Genomic DNA, 24337 nt, shown 5'->3' with positions numbered 1-24337 from the left:
ATCTCCTCTGACCCCACAGCTGGAGCGCCAGGGCTCTATTCCGTGACAAATCTCATTTTGGAGTCAATGGATCCAACATCTATTCTGGTTGTTCATGATTTTGGCTCATTCCTGTGATTTTTCTTCCTGGGGAAGGAGGGAGGGAAGAAGCAGAGTGTATTTGTTGGCCAGGTGCTGAAATGGCCTTTCAGAGTTATTCCTCAAGCACTGAAAGCAGCCAGGACTCTTCTCCCTGCAAACTGCAGGATTGTTGGAGTGGAGGGAAAAATAGATCTGTTGGAAGAACATCACAGCTCCTGGGCACGAACAGAAAGTTGGAGGTTTTACAGAGTTTGGGGTGGAGTGACTTTTTGCCAGTCCTTTTTCTTTTCTATTTCCATTTTTTTTGGTGGGGGGAGAAGGAGTGATCTTGTCATTTACCCAGATGCACTTCCTGACTGGTGAGCACCTCTCCAAGCTGTTCCTTGTTTGGAAAGCACATCCAAAACCCAGCCCTGATTGCAGAGCGAAACACCACTGCCAGCACTTGAATTACAGACAAAGGCAGGTCTACAGCAACCTGTATCGAGTTCACCACTTTTAATTACAACACCCCACAGTGGAACTTTCACAAAACATTTTATCCGTGCGTAAAATCGAACGAAATGAGCAGACCCCTAAAGAAAGCCCCGCGTTTGTCCCAGCGGAGTCTGCGGCGGAGCGCGGTGTTCCCCGCTCCTCCATGTGGGCTGTGTCCCCAGATTGACAGGGGTTACCTTTGATGGGAGGCAGATGGAAAAGGGAAATGTAGGGATTAATCCCTGTGTCCCAGCCGATGCAGCAGCCTGAGCAGGTGGCGGGGAGGCCGGGCCCTTTCCATCTCTCATTGTGTCGCGGCGCCGGCCCAGCCTGCGGCAGGGCTATTATGTGATATAATGGTGAGATGGGAACAGCCAGGGAACTTCTTCCTTTGTGTTCCAAAGGCCACGATGGCATCTTTATTTGATAAAGGAATTGGATTATGTCTAATCCCCGCTCTTGGAGGCGTTTTATTACTTAGAGAACACTTCCTTCAAAGCGCCTTGGCTGTCGCGAGCGGGGTGTAAAATACCGCTAGCAGGAGAGGCCATGCCAAGTTTTCCAGGGATGAGCAGAAATCCTCAGATCCTTTCTTGGGGGCTGCATTCAGATTTAAGGTATTTTTTGATTAAATTCTAGAATTGAAGCCAGGCTGTGTGTTTTAATGAGCATCTGATGAAGAGCCCAGAGCTGGAGCCACCCAGCCTGCTCACCACGTGCTTAAATCAGTTTATGCTCCCATCCAGGATATTGTGCAGGAATTTAGATTCTTTCGTAATGAATAATACATCCATGAAATGTGAGCCCTGTAAATTTAGGGAAACGAGCTGTCAAGTGACCCAAGGAGTAAAATTGAGGAGGTGAGTGCCATAAGCACAACACAGAGCACATTGTCTCGGGAACTTCCTTTGGCACCGGTGATGGGACACACTTGGCAGATCAAAATAAAAGCTCAAAGTGGGGAAGAGGAATTATGTGGTCAGAGAGCATTCAGTGGTTTGAATCATTTCTAATGCCATGACAGGCCTGTAAACCAGGAGATGAACTCTCCTGGACCTTGGGGGGCTCCTGTGGGCATTTTGGAGGAGCACAGGTTATGCAGCTCCCAGTTCCACCAGAACAGGCTCAGCAAACTTCCTCAGAGCTGCAGGTCAGGTCCCTTTTTAGTTCCTGAACTTTCCTTTCTCCATGTCCTCACAGCAGAAGTGCTTCCAAGGGTTGTCTCATTTCAGTGGTCAAAGTTCCCAGACCAAAATATCTGCTGAGTTTTGTTACAGGTGCAGATCAGCCGTGCTGGGAGGAGAGTTCTCCCTCCCCTCGGGGATCTCCAGCCCTTCAAACCAAGGCAATCCCTCTCTGGAGCCCCCAACACCAAGCCCTGTGACCTCAGCAGACATTTATCACCACCTGAGGGCTGGGCAAGGTTCATTGAACCTCAGGCAGGTCTAGGACAGGGTGGGAGCTGGGAGAAACTCTCTGGTTTCATCTAGGGCTGGCAGTTAGTTTGAAAGCTGCAAGCTGCAAGTTCTCCCAGGCTCCAGGAGAAACTAAATGCTGCTTTTTCCTGAGGAGGCACAAAACTGGGACCACGGTAGAGGTTTGAGGGGATTAATTTCATCAAATCTCTCTTAAATCAGTGTTTGCTTAGGGGCTGCTGTATGCCAGCTTCTCCTTCCTCGTGGTGGGTTTAGGGAGGAAGGGGTGGGAGGTGTCCCTGCCCATGGCAGGGGCTGGGAATGAGATGATCTTTAAGGTCTTTCCAACCCAAACCATTCCATGATCCTGTGAAGAAGGAAGGAGCTTCTCTCATCCCAAGGTGACACAGTGCTGGGGCCCAAGCCCACCTTTCCAACCCTTGGACACAAAAGCTTTTCCTTGCCCTCCCAAGCCCTCCCTGCCCACATGGGAGACGTGGAGCCTTCTCCTCACTGACCAGTGACCGAAAGCAGAGCTGCCTTTTATTCCAGAGTATTTCACTACACAAGTGCTTTTGAAATAAGGAAAAACGGGGGGAAATTGCAGTGGGCTTAGCAGACAAAATTGAGCAGTTGACTGTGGCAAGGCATACAGTACTTAAATGCAAGAGCTGATCTAATCGTTGTTCTCGAGGAAGCTTTTTGCTGCATTTTAGCACACAAAGCTTTTCGTTTTCTCTTTTGTGGCTTGAGCTGCTATTTAAGAAAGCAAAAATCAATAAACCTTTCCAGCTTTCAATCTTTTGCCCCAAAAGGTGTTTTTTTGGGTAGTGTTTTGTCATTCATAAGCTGTGGCGACAAATCCTTGACATCATTCGTGGATAATATCGATCAGCTCTTCCGTTGCACCAAAGGACAAATAGAAATCATTTATCTGTCTGGACTCCAAAACAGCAAAAGACAAAGGGCTCTGCCAGCCACCCATGACAATCAGCAGCTGAAGGTATTAGCAGGGGGTCAAGTTCAGAGGTCAGCGGTCAAACAGGTTGTCATCAGTTTCTCACAGGCAGCAGACTGGAAAAAGCCAGCTGGGTTTTATTTGCCAAACCCTGGAGCCTGGTGGTGGTGGGTGCTGGTGGCCCAGGGGTGCTGCCCAGGGGATGTTGTAAGTTTGGGTTAATTTCCTGTAAATCTGGGGTCTTGACTCCACTTTCCCTCCAGGACTGAGGGCCAGGCCCAGGCAAAGCACGAGAAGCTGCTGTTGCTGCCATTGCTCTGAGCATTCCCAGGATCCCTTTGTTTTGAGGTTGTTACACGATTTTGTCCAATTTTCTGCACATCTTTAGGGATCAGCCTCTTCTTGAGCACAGGGTCATAAACTTGCTGCTTCAAATGTGTCCTCCATGAAGGCAAAAACCAGGAGATTACTGAGCAAGCTGCTGCATCCCCACAGTATTTCCTTGGATGTAGGGATAGAATTGAAGGGAAGCACCATGTTCTTCTTCTCCACCAGCAGTGCCACCAAATTAGAATTAATAAACATTTCAGTCAAGATGAAATAGGATGCTGTATGGACTCAGTCCCAGAGGGAAAGCCTCCCTGGTCAAATGTCCCTAAATCTGCCAGTGCTGTGCCTCACACGTCCAAAATCTCCTCCCGTTGTACTGAGCAGTCTGCAGCGTCTGTATCAGCAGGAAAAGCACCTAAAGCAAACTTGCTGCCTCCTTGGGTTTATCTGCAATGCAAATAGACACCTAAAATGCTCCTTTCTCCAGCCTCATAAAAAACACGGGCTGCTCTGGGCTTTATGGGAAACCTCTGATCCATCATTCAGGCAGGGCAGCACGACTGCTACAGAAATCCCTCGGGAAGCCAGAGGGGAAGGGTCCAAGCAGAGCTGCTTGTCTGATCCTTGGCTGTCCATAAACCCGGGCACTCAGGGCATCCATCAGTCACTGGGGCACTTCCAGAATTACTGCAGGGAGGGGAAGAGGCCATGGCAGTAAATAAGGGTGGATAAAATACCAGCATGATCCCCATTTTCCCACATTGTGGAGGCTTTCACGGGCTCTCTCCCCTTCTGCCATGTCCTTCAGCACAGTTATTCGCAGTGTTTTGATTTTCAGGGGGTTGGCAAACAGAGATCTGTGTTGTGTTTAACCAGGAGTGCCTCGGTGGAGTTTCTCTCCAAGACTGTGCTCACGCAGTGTTGACACCTGGAGAGGATCTCGCTGCACACACACTCCCAGGAACAATTTATTCAGACTGGGACAGGTTTCCTCCTACTCACCAACAACTGGCTGAGGCAACAGAGCCTTTCTTGCAAGAAGCAGCACTGTAGGTAGCTCTGAGCAGGCTCTGTCTCTGCATTTCACACAGAGAGCTGGGGAAGTACTTGTGCAAACACGAATTCCCTCTGGATAAATAAGCCGGGCACGCCATGCCAGCAGCCACAGAGTCCATGTGGTAAATGTGGTGCTTTGCTTAAATTTCTTCTGGCAGACGGAAATTCTGCCTTTTATTTTATTTTAGTCTCCCAAGGACACTGTCAAGGTCACCACGAATCCTGATGCTCCAAAGAGTGTATCAGGGATACAAACCCATTTCACCAGGCTATTGTTGTATGTATCCTCCTGTGCATCCAACTTCATTTCCACTTCAATTTTATCAACCTTCCGCTGGAGACTCAAGGAGATAGGAAACAAGTACTGACACGAATTAGCCCGGAGATTGACTGATATAGCTCAGCCCAGGGAACCCTGGGTAAAACCTTCTCTGGGCTCTTTCTCTCTTGCTTTCTCTCTGCCTTTTTTTCTTTTTTCTTTTCCTTTCCCACCCCCCCTCTTTTTTTTTCCCACTACAACTGTCTCTGTCAGTCACCCGTCAGAGATGTCACCAGTCCTGCCTGGGATGACAGACAGGGCAGGAAAGATTTTGATGGGGTAATTTGCCAAAAATACCCAATGTGGCATATTAAAGATGGCAGCTGGTGGCAAGGCTCTGGGGAGGACATTCCCTGTGGGTAAACCCAGATTTCTCTTCTCAAAACTTCTGTGAACCCCAAAGGTGCTCTCCCCTTTGCTTTGGGGAATCCGTGGAAGAATTGGAATGGAATTCATGGAGTGTTGGTCCATGCCTTGACCTCTTGGTGTGGGAGGGCACTTGGGCTCCCCTTCTTCACCTCTGCACCCCAGCCCAGGGCGGGGGATCTGAAAGCTCCAGGATGAGGGGTCCTGGCAGAGGCAGGGATTGTTCCACAGGGTCCAATCCGTGCTCCAAGCAGGGAGCACCAGGCTCAAGCACGCTGTGGAGAGAGGACCTGGCTCCACTGCCTGCCCTCTCCACAAACTTCAGCCCCTCTTCTTCCTCTGTGTAGGAAATTTATGCCCTTTGGGTTCAAAAAAGGCTCCTAGAGGGAAAGAGAAAAGGGAGAGAGAGAAAGAGAATGAAAATGATTTTAATTTTTTTTTTGGCGTAGAAATGAAGCTGATATTGAAAGTGAGTAAATTTTAATGAAACGGTGCAAAAATGACATCATTTACTCAGAAATCATTAATTTGTCAGCATTAATATTTCAGCTACAACATTGCCTGTCATTCTGTGCCAGCAATGACTGATAAATCTATAAAAGTGTGCTGCTAATTTACTGAATATTTATGTGCAGTGTCATTTGCAGAGTAGGATTTGAATTTATTTCACTCAGTATTCAGCTGGAGAACATTTCTAACAAACCTAAAATGAGCAGCACCAGGCTGTGCAAAGTAAAGCTGGCAAAACTTGCCAAATACCACGTGAAAGGGAGAGGAGCTCTGGCGGGCGCCGCGGCGCTTCCCTGGCACGAGGATCCCCCAGAGCCGCGGGGGCAGCGCGGGTGGCTCGGGACAGGGCACGGCAGCTGCCAGCCCCGGGGCTCTGCTGACACGTATTTGTCACAGCTCTGCCATTTTTCATCCCAGACCTCCCCAGAGGTGGCAGCTCATCCGTTCCACCTCCCAGGAGGCCGCGCACGTGTCGGGAAGGAGCGAGCGTTCCCGGAGCCGTGCCTCGCTGGGAATTCCTGTGCCAGGCTGGGGCACGGGGGAGAGTTTGCAGGGCTGGGGTGGGAAGTTGAAGGGGGGAAGGAGAGGAGAGATTTGGCAGAGTTGTGCAGCTGAGGTGGAATGGGGCTGGTGTGGCATGGGGCCATCTGTGTTGGGTCCATGGCACTGGTGGAGTGTCCATGGGAGTGGTTGGAGTGTCCATGGCACTGGTGGAGTGTCCATAGGAGTGGTGGAGTGTCCATGGCATTGGTGGAGTGTCCATGGCACTGGTGGAGTGTCCATGGCATTGGTGGAGTGTCCATGGCACTGGTGGAGTGTCCATGGGAGTGGTTGGAGTGTCCATGGGAGTGGTTGGAGTGTCCATAGGAGTGGTTGGAGTGTCCACGGCACTGGTGAAGTGTCCATGGCATTGGTGAAGTGTTCATGGCATTAGTGGAGTGTCCATGGCACTGGTGGAGTGCCCATGGGAGTGGTTGGAGTGTCCATAGGAGTGGTTGGAGTGCCCATGGCACTGGTGGAGTGCCCATGGGAGTGGTTGGAGTGCCCATGGGAGTGGTTGGAGTGCCCATGGGAGTGGTTGGAGTGTCCATGGCATTGGTGAAATGTCCATGGCACTGGTGGAGTGTCCATGGGAGTGGTTGGAGTGTCCATGGCACTGGTGGAGTGTCCATAGGAGTGGTTGGAGTGTCCATGGCACTGGTGGAGTGTCCATGGGAGTGGTTGGAGTGTCCATGGCACTGGTGGAGTGTCCATGGCACTGGTTGGAGTGTCCATGGCACTGGTGGAGTGTCCATGGCACTGGTTGGAGTGTCCATGGCACTGGTGAAGTGTCCATGGCACTGGTGGAGTTTCCATGGCACTGGTAGAGTATCCATTACACTGATTGCAGCATCCACAGCTGGTTCTTCTCATGAGGATTATTTTTATCACACCAGAACCTTCCCAGTGTCCATCTCTGATGCCTGCAAGCCTCCCAGGAATGCTCTGCTGCAGTGGCTCCAGAGAACTCTGGTGCTTTCTGCGGTGGTGTCAGGATGCAGCACAGCCATCAGCTGTGTTTTGGCAGAGGGAGTTCTTTGGACACACAGCTTGGTCACCAAAATGTGATTTTGAGATGATAGAACCCCTTTGGAAGTTCAGACTTAGTTTGGATAGCTCTGCTATCCAAAGAAAATGCAGGAAAAAAATATGCAAAATACTGCTGGCTTCAGCCCTGACACCACACTGCTGGGGAGGAACCGCCCAGGGCCAGTGGCCAGAGCCCTGTGTGCATCCCCTGGCCCCACTCCCACTGCAGGTTCCCAGGATTCCAGGTGCTGGTGGCTGCTCCTGGTCCTTGCAGCAGCTCCCAGAGGGTTCATCCACCCCAGAGTGACTTTGGGCTCTCCCTGAGCTCCTGAGGGCGAGCCCTGCTGGGTGCAGACCACAGGAGCTGCTGCTAATTAACGGGGTATTAATCCGAGTGGAGCACCAGAGCCTTATTATAGTCACATTTTTCACTTCCATCAGAATAATATCGTATTATATTAATATTTATTTCTGGCTAATGGGCTGTGAAATGAGCTGGGGGATGCTCCTGGTGGGGCTGGGGTCCCTCCCGAGAGCCAGCAGGGCCTGTGTCCCTTCCATCCTCTCCCTTCCCCGGGTGCTGGGAATGTCGTGGTGGGTGGGAATGGAGGTGCCAGCGGTGCCAGGGGTCCTGTTTGCACTGTGCCACTGCCCCTGCTGGCCTTCAGGGCACACGGGGAGGGGAACAGCTCAGAGCCTCCAGGTCTGACAGGTTTGGCATGGCTGTCAACAAGATGGAGATTTACTTCAAAGGAGGGGAAAAAACCTTGCTTACACTTCACCACTCACATCTGTTGGTTGGGAAAATAAGGATGGCGTGAGAGCAAGGAATAAATCCCTTTTAAAATATATTGGGTGAATGCATTAATTTTCCTGTGCACGTGGAAGAGGGTAGGAGAATGAATTTTAAGCTCGATTCATTCTCCAGAATGAATCTTAAGCCTTTTAATTGTTGAGTGTTGGCATAAAAACATATTATTTATGAAGCTGTGCCTTGGTTCTACATGGCCTCTGTGCCTTTTTCCTTCTTTTAAAGCAAATCTCATTTATTTCTTCCTAAAAGGTGCTCTAGAATCTAATATGAGCATTATGAATATTTAATTTTCCAAGCAGGGTTTGCACAATCCCCGAGTGCCTGGCGGCTGGGCCGGTCCCTGGTTTGGGGCTGCAGCAGATCCTTCCCTTCCTGCTCTGCTTGCTCCATGCTGCCAATTCCCCAGCAGGAAAGAGGGAATAGCTTTAATTTGGAAGAGAGCAGGCTAAGATGGAATGTTAGGAAGAAATTCTTCTGCCCCATCCCAGGCCAGGTTGGACGGGTTTGGAGCAGCCTGGGACAGGGGAAGGTGCTGGGGGTGGAACTGGATGGGCTTTAAGGGCCCTTCCCACCCAAAGCATCCTGGAATTCTGTGGCTTCCTGCCCATCCCAGGCTGCTCCATGCCCTGTCCCTGGACAATCCGTGTGTGTCACAAGGGGAGCAGGGAGGGCTGGGGACACTCCGTGGTCACAGAACTTCAGTGGTTCTGAGAGGGAGGATGGTACCGCCGTGAAACCTCTCCACAGGAGAGGGAAGCTCCTGGTCTGCAGCTTAATCATTAGTAAAAAATTATTTCCTACAGTGTTAAAGATCTAATTGGTCCAATCAAAAGGCAAATTAATGACAGCTCATTTGGAGAAATCTGCATGTGTTCCAGCAGAGGCTGCAGGGAGGAGCCACGGCGTTCCCAAAGAGCTGCAGTGGGAACTCTGTCCTCTGCAGCACAGGGTGTTTTCCCTCACCAGGAACTTGGTGCTGCCTGGGATGTGGGGGAAAGACAAAAATTTTAATAGTTTTATTTTTATTATCCTTACAACATGCCGATTTTCCCTGTCACTGCTTGGAATTTCCCTCTGAAAGCAGAGGAATGGGCTTGTGCTCTCAGACCAGAAGCCCAACTCCTGCATCCACACCAGACCAAACCCCTGGGAAAATGTTTTATTTTCCAGTTTGTAAGTGCAATGTTTTCTTAATGGGGTGAGAAGCTTTTCCTATCTTGCAGCCTGACTTTTTGCAAACCACTGAGAATATGTCTCTTTTCTGTTCTGTAAAAATCAGAGTTCAAGTCAGGATGCTCTGGGATTTGAGGATGGACTCCTCTGGACCTGTGCCATGGTTTCTGTAGGTTTATCTCCTGCCCATACCCTGCAGGGTAAAACAGCCTCAGACAGGGTCTCTGTCAGCTCACAACCCTCAAAACTTCATTTTATTAAAAATACCTTGAACACTTCATACCAACAGGTTCCCACAAAACACCTACCTGTATCCGTGCCTCAAAAATCCAAATTCTCTGAAACAGCATCGACAGCAAATGCTGTGACCCCCAAACACAGAGCAAAAACACCTCCCAGGCTGCATTGTGGGCAGCCTGGACACCTCCCTGTCCCTGCCTCCATCACCCCTGGCCCCCAGAGCAGGACTGGCAGCTGGCTGTGTGCTCCTGAGCATTCCCCACGCTGTGCCAGCTGTGCACCCGTGCCTGGGTGCTGCTGGGGCAGGGAGGGTCAAAGCTGCCACCCCCAGCCCAGCTGAGCATCCCCCCCTGCCCAGGCTCTCCTCCCCTCCCTCCTTTGTGCTCCCTCCCTCTCTCCCTGCCGGCCAGCCCAGCCCCAGCTCAGATGTTTTTCCTTGGCAGCCATTCCCTGCATGAAGCTGGGGCAGCCCAAACGGTCTCACCTTTCCCCCTGCTCTGATAAATGCTCCCCGTGCAGCTCCTGCACCCTCCCCGAGCGTCCTTCATCTGTCAGAGATCGCAGCCTTTTACGGCGGGTCATTATTTCACCAGCAATTCCAACAGAAATATTTCCAGTCCACACCAAGCGATCTATTTCGCTTCCCCACCCACCACATTAGCCTCTGAATACTCTCATTATACCATTACTAATTAGAAATTCTCTCAAATTGGCGGCTGCATTAAAAAAAAAAGACAGTGTGCTGAGCATATGGCATAATATCCTATTAATGAACACTCTAAATTCAAACTCAGGTCAGCTGTTCATTTCTTGCTCATGACACCCAGGCAAGGGGGAGAAAAGCAAAGCTTCTTTTTTTTTTTTTTCCCCCTCCCCTTCAAAAATGCATAATACAGAATGCTGGGATGCAGTGGTGCCTTAGGCCAATGCTTTATTTGATTTGTCTATTTTTTTTTTGAGTAGTAAAAAAAATTAAAAATTTTATTTATATATATATATATATATGCATTCATAAAGCAGAGTGGAAGGCACTTGCTGGCCAGTGCTCCCCTGTGTGGTGCCTGTTTTAAACCAGCAGAACAGGCCAGACCCCCTGAGCATCACCACTGAATGTCCTGTGAGGCTGTTTGGTCCTGCCAGCTCCAGAGCAGGGATGGGTGAGGACAGCAGCTGCAGCACACACACTTTTCCCCCTTTTTAGTTAAATCCCAGCAGCCACCTGCCCCTGTGAGCTGTGCTGGGCTGAGCTCACCTTGTCCCGAGTTTGCCTGAGCTGGGGTTCACTGCAGGGCTGCTCAGGCTCAGCACGCTCCAGCATCACTGCTGGGGCTGGGGTCACCGGGCAGAGCTCCTCTCGGGGGGCTCTGGGGTCTCGGGGGGGTCAGCAGCACGGACAGGACCCCCAGGTGCTGCACCCAAGCCTGGCTGCTCGCTGTGACTCGCTCCACTTGCAGTTTTTAGGCTGGGTGGAAAGGTGCCAGCGAGTGGGAGGGCTGGGTGTGAGCATCCGTGTGCTTCAGGGGACAGGCAAAGGTCACCCACCTTCCCAAGGATTATTTTATTGTGGGTTTTAGTGCCATGAAATTCACAGCACAGTAAAAGAGCAGATTCCTGTACCTTCCTCTTCTCTGGGCAGTTGAGCTGTCAGGGCTTCAGGCCCCATCAGTCTTGTTGTCACTGAGGTTTATAAAACCACTAAATGATATTATGTCAGCTGATTCTTTAATGGGATAATCATTAGCCAAGACCTGAGTAAGGTGTTTTTGTGCCATCACTAATTTCACCCCAAGGTGAACGAGCAGCAGAGCCCGGGGCGCGGGGTTCGCGCCGAGCCGAGCACGCGCTGCTGCTGCAGCCCCTGCTCTGGCACAGCCACAGCCCCCGGGCTTGTCACCGTGGGACAGGTCACAGCATGAAGGTTGTGACTTCCACAGGGTCACAGAGCTCCTGGCTGCAGCCCTGAGAGCCCGGGATGGGTTCTCACCCCCTTGGCTGCCTGCACACCTTCCCTTCACCCGGACAAAGGATGCACTGAGCTGTGACCTTCCAGTTAAAACTGGAAAAGTTTAGGCTTCTCAACAAAATGAAACTTTTCCTTTGAAAACAAACATTTTGCCTCATCAAGAATCCAATTTTCTGTCAAAATAGTTTTCATTAAATATTTCCAAGCAGCCTCAGGTTAGTATTGATTTAAACTGGTGCAAGGGAGAGAAGAATGAGGCTTTGTCTCTACAAAGATCATGTTTGCCCACCAATTAAAATTACAGTAGAAGTGAGGAACTGCTGCTGCCTCCAAAGGGGAGTTGGTTAATGAAACACTCAGTAATTATCCTCGTTAGACATCCCAGGGAGTGGTCAGGACCCCGGGAGCAGGGGGAGCAGCGGGCAGAGGAGCTGAGGGGTTTGGGAAGGGCTGCCAGGGAAGGGAGGACTTCTCCTGGGAGGGCACCTGAGGGAAGGCCTGCCCTTCACCCTCGGGCTGCCCACTTGGTTCTGCAGGTGGTCAGGACTTGGTTCTGCAGGTGGTCAGGACTTGCTGCAGCTCGTGGTGGACAGAGAGACAAATCGTGGCTCATGGCAGTGCACGGGAATCAGGTCATCCCTGGACATCATGGAGCTGGGCCATCACTCACTGGGTTGTTATGCTGCTCTTTCAGTTTTTTCCCAGAAAATTCAATATAAAAGTTGAAGTGAGGTGCAGGACTGGCCATGCAAGGGTGCTGTGATGGGGAGCGGGGAGCAGGGTGGGTGTTGGGGTCACTCAGCCTGGGAAGGCAGAGGGACTGAGAGTCCCTTCCCCTGCCCCTGGAAGAGCACCTGGAGCAAATCTGTCCCTTCCAGCCAAGTTTTGTGTGCTGAGGGTTAAAGCTGAGCTCAGTGCACTGAAGCCCAGGAAGAACTGAGGTTTTATTTCATTGGCATCAGGGTCATTCCTGATTTAATTATGTAAAAATTAATGTGAACGTCTTCCCTGGTAGGGATAGGCCAGCCATGGAAATTGAATTGGGTGAAATGCTGGTTAAGCTAATCACTCACAAGTCATTATGATGGCTGAGCACAGGGATGCTGTAATCTGTTGGGACTTCCCAGAGCCCTGATTGAAGACCAAGTTTAAGACCCACAGGTTTAATCAGAGGGGATCAGAGATGTTGCTCTGAGGTGATTTCCTGGTAGCTTTGAACCATTTCTTTGTGCTGTGAGAATCCATGCTCTCAGTCTTCCCGTGCCCTTCCCAAACCATTCCCACCCTGGCAGCGTGGGCAGGTTCCCATCTCAGGCTAACCCTGAGCCCCTGGAACAGCTGTATTGTGATTTAAAAGCAGGAATTCAGGAAAGCCCAGCCCTGGAGCTGCAGCAGCCTTTCCCGGCCCTCAGAGCAGGGAAGGGCTCCTGCTGGAGGAGCTGCTGCCAGCGGTGCTGCTCGGTGTCCTCTGGCTGAAAGGAGCTTTCCAAAGTAACAGAAATAAGTGGATTTAAATGCTGGTGTTGCACATGTGCTCTGTGTGTCAATGCACAGCTGCAGCTCTGTGCTCATACTCCTGGTGGAGTTTTGGGGCAGGAGGGCTCAGGTGAGCTCCAGCTCTGCTATTTCTGCTCTGCCAGGGTTTGGGGGCTCTGCCAGGGCCTCCTGAGGGCTCCCCTTGCCCCCAGAGCCATCAACCCTCTTTCATCTGAGTGTGGTTTTTATAACAACTTATATACATTTTAAAGGGAGAAAAACTCCCAGTCAATATTTAGAAGAGCAGGAACAGCTTGCAGAGAGCACTTTACCCATCTGCTCCCAAAAATGCCCACCTTTGTAGGTGCCTGGAGGGTGCTGGGCCCGAGCTGCTTCCCAGGCTCAGTCAGGAGCCAGCTGATGTCCATAGCAAATCAAGATGCTCGTTGTAATGTTCACAAAAATGTAATTTGATTTGCCTTTGTCAACAAAATCTGCGGAAACATCCCCTGCCTGAATAAATATCCCTGCAGGGTAGCACATGCTTTGTAAATAATTTTCATTGTAATCCCCTCTTCCTAGCAGGGTGGAGAGTTGAGAACATTCATCAAGTCTCACATTAAGAAAATAATTTTCTTGTACCTAATTTGTGCAATAAATAAAGTCCACAATTTCTTGCTTCTGCAGCAAGGAAGTGTAAAGAGCTGAGGCTGGGGTTTTTTGACACTGGCTGATTTTTTTGATGGCTATTCCTACCTCAGGCCTGGTGCCAACAGCTCCCCAAGAGTTTGGGATTTGGGGCTCAGCATCCTCTGGGCACTCCAGCACGGAATGACCCAGAGCTTTGTCTGCCTGGGGTGGGGTGAGAGGCTCAAGGTCAGCAGTCTCCCATCCCTGACCTGACCTAGAACAACGCCTCGGGTGATGCCAAGCCTGGGTTAAGCTTTACCCAGCTGCAGGGGTCTTTGGCCAGGCCTACCCAGCTCTCAGCTGGCACAAAACTCAGGTCATTTTTCAAGGAACTTGGAGAGATTTCTTGTTTGCAGCCAGTGCTCAGGACTGACTGCAGAACAAGGGGCAGGGTGTTGCTGTAGTGTTATTTTTTATCCTAAATCCTCTCTAGAGATGGAGCTTTAGCTGTGTGCTCTTTTCTCCTGCTGTCAGGGAAGGCTCAGAAGGAGCCATGGCAAAAGCACAGCCTTGCCCCAGGCACTGACTCAGAGCCAAGGCCAGGCAGCACTGCCCTCTCCAGTGGCCTCAGCTGCCTCTGGCCAGGCTTTGGAGCCTGCACCAGGGGCTCTGCACCTTCAGGGGTCACCTTCAGTGCTGCTGCCCCTCAGGCTCTGCTCTGAGCAGGCCCAGGACAAAGCTGCAGGGCTCTGGGGCTCCCTGGCTGGGCAGGAAACCAGGAGGACACGGGAGAGTTTTGGCCTTTCAGGAGCTGCACTTGGGTGATCAGCCTCTTAAACTCCTCCTTGCTGACCCCATGTCTCACTGAGGAACCAGAGCTCATCTCTTTCAAGATGGGAGAGCACCAAGACGGGAGAACAGCTTTGTTTTTCTCCTTGTAGAAATGTAAATCTGTTATTTATATATATTTTATGGATGGCATGTTCCTATCCCCGGGCATTTCGCATTGGAATTCAACTCATTGCAAGCCTATTACATGTTCACTAACTATAAACCATCTGATTTATATTCATTAACCAGTCATAGACAGCACTAGTGGCATAACTTCAGCACTGGACATGCCTCAGTCGACGGCTGAACTAAATTTCAGTTAATTAAGGGGCCGTAATTGTTGTCCAGTACAAGTGTCTTCAGGGCATTCACTTTGTAAATAATTTTTCACCCCAACCTCTCCTGCGTACTTGGTTGCTGCTCTGCAACTTTGTTGGAGCCATAAATTGTTGGGAAATCAGCTCTCCTGCCTCTCTGCCTGGCAGGTCCCTTTGCTGGGCCTTGCCAAGGACAGCGTGGCATTAATGATTAGCAAAGTGCAACGGGGCTGTGGAGAAAGCAGAAAGATTGCAAACCCCTAAAATATAGGGGGGTTTACAATCTCAACCCCTCCAGGAGGGGTTTTAGCCCAGGGGGGCTCTGATCCCTCCCAGACCACAGTCTTCCTCACTCTCCTTCCCTTGGAAACTCCCCTGGAGGAGCTCACAGGACTGACCAAACCCAGCCTGGCTCAGAGTGGGCCCTGGGGTGGGATAAATCTGCTTAAAAGAGAGATTAAAAGTTGAAACCCTCTTACTTATTTGCTTTATTTTCTCAAAAGTTCAGGCCTGGGGAGACCCAACCTTGTGGAAAGGGACATTTCCTCCTGTCCTTTTACTCCCAGCAGGTGGAAAGCAAGATGGGAAGGAGCTTCTGGAGCCTGATGTGGGAATAATGGTGGGGCAGCTTTGAAATGGTCACTGTGGAGGCCACAGAGGAGAGTGGTGCTGGGGGGAGGACAGTGGTCAGCACATTTTCCTTTTCTTTTTGGAAACAGGGCAAAAATTATCATTTCTGTAGCACTTGCTATAGGTTTGGGCTTCTGAGTTTGCTTTCTGTTAAAGGTGTTTCCCTGAGCTCTCAGGGACTGGTGTTTGTGGTGGGACTGGGATTTCTGGATGTGCATTATCAGCACGTGTCCCTTGTGTCACCACCATGATTTTATTCCAAACAAGGAGCTGTGGTTTTCACCAGGAGTGCTAAAATCCAAGATTCCCTGTCTGCTTTCACCCAGGATTCAGCCCCAGGCTGCTCTGAGCCTTTGTGCACCAGTAAATTCTCTCTGAGACACCTCTGAGCACGTGAGGGGGGCACTGGAGCTTCTCCATTTGTCTGCTGGAGCTTCCCCTTGATGTGACATCTCCCTCCCAGCCCTGCCTGGCAGCAGACATATGCCAGTCTCTCTGATAGTTCATGTTCACTTATTAATATAAAGATTCAACTTCCCACTCGCCGGAGTGAACCTTGCATGATGCCTCTGACAGTAATTCAGTTGTAGCCTCAATCAGCTGCTGCATCTCCAGGCCATGGCTATCCCGCTAGCCTTTTCCAATTTTTCACTACACCAGTCATGAATAAATCTCCAAAACACATCAGATTGCTGAAAATGGAAATACCAGAGACAGGCACCAGTTCAGTAGTCAAAGAGCATCACCTTCCTGCAGCCAGCGTGCACGCTGCGTGCTCCCCTGTGTGCTCAGCCCAGCCCAGCCCTGCTGCAGAGCCAGCAGAGTGCACCCTGAGCCTCCTGCTGCTGCCAGGACAGGACATTTCCACGCCCTGGTGCCCTGCCAGAGGAGCCAGCAGCAGCTGCCAGGTGCTGCAGGCAGGAGCTGTGTGTTTGCAGCACAGAACCAGCAGCAGGGTTGGGATTTCCAGCTCCTGCCCTGCCCTGGGTGAAATGCAGTTTGCACTGCAGCCCCCAGCCCTGCCAGGGGCTTGGCCTGGCCCAGCTCCTCCCTGGGTGGGTGCTGTCCTAAGCCCTCAGCTGCCAGGGTGGCCCCAGGACCTGTCCCTGGGGTGCCACTGTCCCCTGGCACCACGCTGACAGCTCCCACGGGAGGCAGGAGGATGCTCAGTTGTGACTGGAATCCTCAGGTTCACCAGTTTTAATTCCTGTAACGTTGGCACTTTTCTCTGCCCTCCTTGGGATGGGGGTCCCAGGCAGCCCAGGCAGGGCCCTGGTGCAGGGGGCACCTCCCACGGGGGTTTCCAAATCCCAAACATCACTTACCTGCCCAATGCTCCCTCACTCCTGTGCTTCACCTCTGACCCTCCCCTGGCCCCAGCCTGGGGGTCTCCATGGTGCCTTTTGAAAGTTGACCCGAAGGGTGAAGTCCTGGTTGTATCCCAGTTGAGGGGGCCTTGCTCCCAACGAGGGTCTGCTCACCCTTAATCTACCCATTACAAACACAGGCATGGTGCTGCCTCTCCCAGCATTGTTCTGGGAGAACTCCACAGAGAAGTAACTGCAAACCAGGATTATTTAAATCACTTTAGGTCAGAAAATCGGCTAGAACTTAAAAAAAAACCAAAAAAAGCCAAATCACCACTCATAAAATAAATCAATTTCTTTAAAATTAGCCTCCTTAAGTTTGACATCAATTCTATTTCTGTAAGGTTTGTCTGTTTTGTAATTTTGTTTTTTATCTGTGTTGTTATATTAAGGCCCCTGCTAATAAAATGTCAAATTAAAAAAAAAATTAGTATCCCTAGTATTGCAGAAAACCAATAAAATAAAACCTTACAAGAGAAGCAAAAGAAAATTTCCATCATTCTCTCCTTAACCGAAATCAAAATTAAAGTGTTATTAGAAATTTCATTAGGATGGAGCAGATTGGTAATGAAATTACATTCCAGGTTTCCACAAACCCAATGTATTAAGTAGGTTTGATCAATGATGTTCACACAATTAATTCTGTCTGATTGCTGAGGATTACTTTATCGACAGTCACATTTCACACTTGTGGGGTTTTTTTGTTTCCCCAGTAAATTCTCCACGATGTCACATCACATGATGGCCAGGCAGCTTTGAAGCCCCGGCTCTCCAAGTGACTTCCAGCGGACCATGACGGGAATCAAGGTAGGGATGTCACTGCTCTTAATTGTGTTCCTTCTGCTGGGCCTTGGGGACAGCCAGCCTGGGGGCCGAGGGGGGCTCGGGGCCCTGGGGAGGCTCCAGCAGGGAGGTGATGGAGGGAGCCCTCGTTCATCCCTGCTCATCCCTCCTTCCTGCTCATCCCTCGTTCATCCCTGCTCATCCCTCCTTCCTGCTCATCCCTCATTCATTCCTCTTCATCCCTGTTCCTGCTCTTCCCTCCTTCCTGCTCATCCCTCGTTTGTTCCTGCTCATCCCTCATTTCTGTTCATCCCTCGTTCATTCCTGCTCATCCCTCCTTCCTGCTCATCCCTCGTTTGTTCCTGTTCATCCCTCGTTCATTCCTGTTCATCCCTGTTCCTGCTCATCCCTCCTTCCTGCTCATCCCTCATTCATTCCTGTTCATCCGTGTTCCTGCTCATCCCTCCTTCCTGCTCATCCCTCGTTTGTTCCTGCTCATCCCTCATTTCTGTTCATCCCTCGTTCATTCCTGCTCATCCCTCGTTCATTCCTGCTCATCCCTGGTTCCTGCTCATCCCTCGTTCCTGTTCATCCCTCGTTTATTCCTGCTCATCCCTCGTTCATTCCTGCTCATCCCTCGTTCCTGCTCATCCCTCGTTCATTCCTGCTCATCCCTCATTCCTGCTCATCCCTCATTCCTGCTCATCCCTGGTTCCTGCTCATCCCTGTTCCTGCTCATCCCTGTTCCTGCTCATCCCTGTTCCTGCTCATCCCTGTTCCTGCTCATCCCTGTTCCTGCTCATCCCTGTTCCTGCTCATCCCTGGTTCCTGCTCATCCCTGTTCCTGCTCATCCCTGGTTCCTGCTCATCCCTGTTCCTGCTCATCCCTGTTCCTGCTCATCCCTGGTTCCTGCTCTCCTTGGGCTGCCTGGAGGCCCCGTGGCTCTGCTGGGCTGCTGGGGGGTCTCAGTGCCCGTCTCAGGGTGGGTTCTGTGTCTCTGAGCTGTGCTGATGAACTGGCACCGCCCTGGGAAGGGCTGGAGATGGTGCCAGGCTGGAGATGGTGCCAGGCTGGCACAGCCCGGCCATGCAGGCAGATGTTTTGGTTCAGTGCTGATGCTGGCACAGCTGGCAGCACATCTGGAGGCAGACTGAGGCAGGAAGGAGAAGGGGGGGAGGGCAGCAGCTCCATAAGCCAGGGGTTGCTTTCAGTGAGCTCTGGTTCCAGCTGGGGTTGTTCTGGTTCTGGCAGCACCAAGGATTCTCTGAGGTGTCACCATCCTCGTCCGTGGCTGTTCCCTTTGTGTGGGCAGGGAATGCTCCTGGAGCTCTCTGTGGTGCTGTTTGGTGCTTCACAACGTCACTAGGTGACTTTTACGTGCAAAAATGAAGTCTGTGATATTGTGGGGGCAGAGTGAGGTTCACTTTTGGGTTGCAGGAAGGACCTGGTTCTGTGGTTTGGGTCTCAGTGTCTTAGAAATGACCCTGGAATTCAGCTGCTCCAGTGAGATTTTACCCGCAGGACTCCGAGCAAAGCTTCATAGCTCAGAACCTGGGAAGGGAAAGCCCTTTCCCTTTTCCTGGGGATAACCTTTGCTGTGTTTTGGGCACTTTCTGCTGAGTCCCCAGCTGTACATTTTCAGTGCCAGGGAAGGGGAGATGCCCCACGGTGGGGTCGGCTGCCTGCCCAGGGAAGGGGTGAGGCAGGGGCACACCGAGCTGTCCCAGCCCCTGGCAGCTGTTTCCCTCTCTACACACAGCAAAAATACCAGGATCTAATTTTTAGAGATGAGACATCTCATCTGTCAGGAGCTGAGTGAATTAGAATAAGAGTGTGCTTTTTTTTTTTTTCTTAAAACAGCCCAAAGTTTTTATCAAGATGCCATTTATCAGCAGCACTACCAGCTGCTAGCAGTAGGCATCCTGCCAATCATTTTATGGAAATAGGGAAGGACTTTAATGTTTGGATGCCCATCTGAATCGACTCTTGTTCATGTCAGCAGATCTGATGTGAAAGCAAAGGTGCCCCTATGCAGTCTAGTTACCATCAAACCTGTAAGTGTCAGCAATTTAAAGGCAAGGAACACAATGCTGATGGTGGGCAATGTCACTGGTGTAACCTATTTCAAAGACATCAGCTCCTGCAGCCTTTGCCTGCTCCTTGTCTCTCAAGGATTAGTTATGCCCGAAGTGCACCCGCTCCGTTAATCTCTGCAAATAATCATGGAGATACCTGCTTATCACCAGCTTCCCCTCCTAACAAACTCATCCACTCATCCCTGCTGGTTACCTGCAGGAGTAGCCAGCAGCTACCACACTTGGTCTTTAAGCTCTGGGATCTCACGTGATCCTTTAAAGCCGGGTTTGGATGGAGCTGCTGAAAGTCACCGTCCTCTGCAGGGTCAGCAGGCAGCTCCCCACCTGGGGATGGCACAGCAGCCCCATGGGCAAGGTCCAAACTCACCCTCAACCTGAGAAACCCCTCTGGGGACGAGGCAGAGCCTTCAGCCAGGTCAAGGGGCACTGCTCAGACCCGAGTCCCCCTGTGCCCAAACTACTGGGAGCTGGTTGAGGATCCAGGATGGCACTGGCTGGACTGGGCCGTGTCACACTCCTTGGCCACCATCTCCTGTCCCTCTGCCTCCTTCCCTGCTTGTCCTCTCCATTCCCCTGGTCTCTGAGCTGGGTGTGATTTAGAAAAGGGATTTCTGGTTGTGCCTAACCTCACTGTGCCTCTCCATCAGCATTTCCTCCCCGTGCTGTGTTCCACAACCATCTCAGGGTCACAGGAGGCTGAGCTGGGCACTGCTGCTGTCGGGGATGGGGCTGTGTGCCCCCAGCACCCCTCTGCTCCCTCCCTGCCCTCTGTCTGCATGGCATTTCCATCACTTTGGAGGTCAGGGGTTTTTTGGAGGTGGCTCCAAGGGATCCTGCTGTGGGTGAGCAGCACAGGCAGCCCAGCAGCGTGGCCCCTGTCATGGGCACTGCTGCTGCTGCTGTTGACACTCGGAGTGATTAACATGGGTAGGACAGTGAGAGGGAAATAAATAACATCCTAATCTCTGGCACCATCATTCCTTTGATGAGAACAAAAAATATGAAGACTGAAAGATCAAAATAACTGTATTAGAGCATGAAAAGGGAAATGCTCTTTTAACCACCGCTGTTCAGATATATCTCCTCAGATCTGACATGCTGTAATATATTTGTAACACAGATATATATTAGGGGGTAAAGCTGGTGATTAATTTGCTTTACCTTTTCAGAGCATATACATAAAAACCTACATTAGCAGAATTAGCATTTTACCTGTCTTTGAAGATCTTTGCTTTGAAATGTATAAAGTCTTGTCGATTTTATGTCTCTCAGAAGAACAAGAGTTGTTTTTTCATGAAGCTTCCCCCTGGCCCACCTCCTCCCTGGTCTGGCAGCTCGGTGCAGGCAAAGATGCTGGGGGTTTGTCTCTAATTACTGCATCAGCACCCTCCGGGGCATTGCTTTAGCTGCTGCCCATATTCACCCCTCTTGACTCATAATTGCTGTTGAAGCTTCTGAGACTAGAGATCAAAGTATTCATGTCATTCATGTTTCTGTCAAAGGTCTTATCGTCAAAGCACCAACTATATTTCCAGAGACGTCTGCTTTTCTCAAGAGCAACGCACAAACTTGGCTTTGCCTTTTTTTTTTTTTTTTTTCCCTCCTCCTCGTTGCAATGTTGCTGCAAGGAAGTGCAGGTGAGGGGAGGAGGAAGCAGCAAGGGGCTGTGGAGGCTGCACCCTGGAAATTTAGTTATTGCTTGTTAAGGAGCATCATTCCAACCAAAACTGCTGTTCCAAATTTCTGCCCTGCACGTGGGGGGTGTTGGAGCTGGAGTTGTCTCTGTTGGTTGCTGGTGTTTTGGTGGCACCTCGGGACAGCAGGGTGGCTGGTGAGATTTTACCTGCAACTAAAACAGCACAGATAAAAACTTGCCGTTTGTGGTTTTTAATGCAATCGAAATTTGGATTCAGACAACTTAGCAGAAAGGCTCAGCTTGGTCTGAGCTGTTTTCCTTTGGGAACGAGGCCGTGGGGCTGTCAGGGCTCACGGGGATGCCCAGTGGGCACGGGGAACCTGAGTGGGTGCAGGGTCTGCCCCATGCCCACCAGCCCAGCCACACGTGGGGAGCAGCAGAGCCTCAGCACTCCCTGCCCACCACAGCAACTTCTGATGAGTTTCTCTCCGAGTCCTCAGAATTGGGAGCAGGAAAAGAACTTTATAAAATTCTCCACAACCAGTCGAGCGGAACCTATTTTCTCTCACAATGCAATTAACGGCACCAACATTTACAAAATATGATTACAAGCACTTTGGTTAAGTAGAGGAAAGTATATTAGATAGCAGCGAGGGGTTGATCTTAATGTGCATTTTTTCGAGAGACTTGCATTTTCTTTGTGCAAATAAAGAGGCCCTAAATTCTCCATAGGCACTAAAATCAATGCAGTGGAACCATGATAACAAACACAGGCTCCACTTTTTGCTACATCCCCCAATTAATTAAGCCTTTCACGGGCATGTAATTAGGAACATTAGCAAGTCATAAAATTGCCGTGAGTCTCTAAATTATGTGCTGGCCCTCAGCAATTTGTTTTTAATTCCTTTTGAAGACAATGGCACTGCGGGGTCCCATAGATCTTCATAGCAGCCTACTGTTTACTTCTTTATGGCTCTATGAAGATCTAACTGTTTTCTACTGCTCCCAGATGCACCCGCACTATTTTCTTGCGCTTTTTCATTACCTGAGTTAGATTTAAAGGGAAACGGCCTCGGCTGCCCCGCGCCCGCCCCGCCGGCGCCGGCAGCGGGGAGCGAGCGGAGCGGAGCGGGGATGCTCGCCCGCAGCCCGGGCTGCTCCGCCGGCTCCGCAATTCTCCCGCTTTGATGTAGACCGGCGCGAAGAGGCAGGGAAAATAAATAAATAAGCGGCAATCATTTCGGGGGAAGGTTTATTTCCCTGTTATTGTGATTTACTCCTCCTTGATGAGAGCGTCTCTTTGGCAGCGGAGGCGCGGGGAAGCGTTTGTGCGCTCGCGGGGTCAAGAGCGGCAGAAAGGAGTAAATAGTGGAAGCAAATTGTTTTTTCTTCCAAAATATCTTGGCTCGTTCACAGCTGAGGGGTCAGCAGGACGATAATACCTGGACACGTGTAGTCATAGCGGGACCGTGCCGGGCTGGATGCAGGGGCACAGCCGGGTGTTTAACCCCGCTCATGGCTCCAGGCTGTGGCAGCGGGAGAGGGGGCAGAGCTGCCCAGCTGTGGGCCTGTCCCGGTGCTGGGCATCCCAGAACTGCACAGGAGAGGGGGCAGAGCTGCCCAGCAGTGAGCCTGTCCCGGTGTGAAGCCCGGAATTGCACAGGAGAGGGGGCAGAGCTGCCCAGCCGTGAGCCTGTCCCGGTGCTGGGCATCCCGGAATTGCACAGGAGAGGGGGCAGCGCTGCCCTGCAGTGTCCAGCTCCAGTCCTGCCCAGCTGTGGATCCTGGAATTGCACAGGAGAGGGGGCAGAGGTGCCCTGCAGTGTGCAGTTCAGTCCTGCCCAGCTGTGGATCTCAGAACTGCACAGGAGAGGGGGCAGAGGTGCCCTGCAGTGTGCAGCTCCAGTCCTGCCCAGCCGCGGGCCAGTCCCGGTGTGCATCCCGCAATTCCGGCAGGCTCCGGGCGGGTGTTGCTTTCCGAGCGTGGCTTCCCCCCGGGCGCTGGGGATCTGAGCCAATTAATGCTGTTGAATTACTAAACAGGTTTAGTGGTAATAATAATAAGCAGAGATTGTAGTAAAGGAGGTGGATTCTGGCTCGTCTCCATCCAGCTGCCGTGACACCGGAGCTTGTGGCCAGCCAGGACTCCTGGCTGCCTCCTGCGCTGTCTTTTGTCCCTTCGGGCATCCTGGCGCTGCCCTTCCCTTGGGGTGGCAGCAAAACCTCTGTGCTAATGCCCTTCTTAATGCAGAGTGGAGAACGTGTTACTGCTGGACCAGGGGATGTGTCAAAAAGCAGCAACCCAGAAGGGAAACCACCCCCAGAATCGTTCATCTTCACCACTGCTTTCACTGCCTGATTAAGCTTTGTTTTGGGGCTGGAAGAAATATCAAGCCGAGCATATTATAACGCTGTGCCTTGTGGTATAAAGCAGCAGCTGGACAGAGGGCTCTGTCAGCTGTCAGTGAGAGGGAAAAGTGGGAAATGTTTGCGGCATGGAGCGCCAGGATAGTCAGGAGCAAGGTGATGCTTAAAGGATGCCCGAAGTGCAGGAAGGGGGAGCTCAACAGCTCCCCTTCTAAAATCAGATTGCATTTCAGTGAAATCCTGACTCTGGGGGCATTGCAGCCTCCCGCTGGGGTAGGGAGGAACAAATTCTTCCCTCAGCTGCTCGCAGCACCTCGTGCCCAGCCTGGAGGAGGTCGAGCAGCGCGCTCCGTGGGTGGGTTTGCTCCTTCTGCTGCCCCGGGAGCGGCGCCGCGTCGTGCGCGGAAATTTCAGCTCCCGACATCAAACATTTCCCGTGTGCCTGTGAATTTACTGTTTGAAGAGGGGAGACTGTGCCTGTGAAGGACCAGCGGGGGAAAAAACCCCAAAAACCAGACTAGGGCGCAGTCCCACGGCTGTGGCTCTGACTTTCGGCCGAGACCCGCTCCCGGCTTTATGCCCTGTGGATTTGCGCGGCGCAAATCCCGGGATAGCGGCACGGATGGGAGCGGTGCTCCCACCCCGGACCCAGCCACGGTGCTCCCTGCTCCTGCCAGCTCCCCATTCCCGGGAGGAGGAGGAGGAGGAGGAGGAAGGAGCTGCGCTCCTCCCGCCCGGCGCTCCGTTATCTCTGCCGCTCCACCGGGAGCTGCTATCGGCGGGCAGGCAGCGCCGTCCCCACGGGCAGATGGCATCAGCAGCCGGGCAGGAGCTGGCACATCCAGCGGCAGGGACAGCCCCGTGCCCGCTGGCATCAGCCTGGCTGCCCACGAGGCACACCCAGCCCTTCAAACCCAAACATTTGTGTCTCA

General features: G+C 51.5%; 1 long non-coding RNA gene across 1 annotated transcript in view; it reads left to right on the top strand.

Moving 5' to 3' along the window:
* LOC135283627 (uncharacterized) overlaps positions 1-24337 on the top strand; it is a 197049-nt gene that overhangs the window by 118779 nt on the left and 53933 nt on the right. The window contains exon 8 of the long non-coding RNA XR_010349312.1: positions 17236-17329. This is a non-coding gene — a long non-coding RNA (uncharacterized LOC135283627). The remainder of the gene's footprint in view (positions 1-17235; positions 17330-24337) is intronic.

This window comes from Passer domesticus, chromosome 19, assembly GCF_036417665.1.
Source record: "Passer domesticus isolate bPasDom1 chromosome 19, bPasDom1.hap1, whole genome shotgun sequence".
NCBI lineage: Eukaryota > Metazoa > Chordata > Aves > Passeriformes > Passeridae > Passer > Passer domesticus.
The sequence above is the reverse complement of the archived record's forward strand: the minus strand, read 5'-3'. Positions and strand labels throughout refer to the sequence as shown.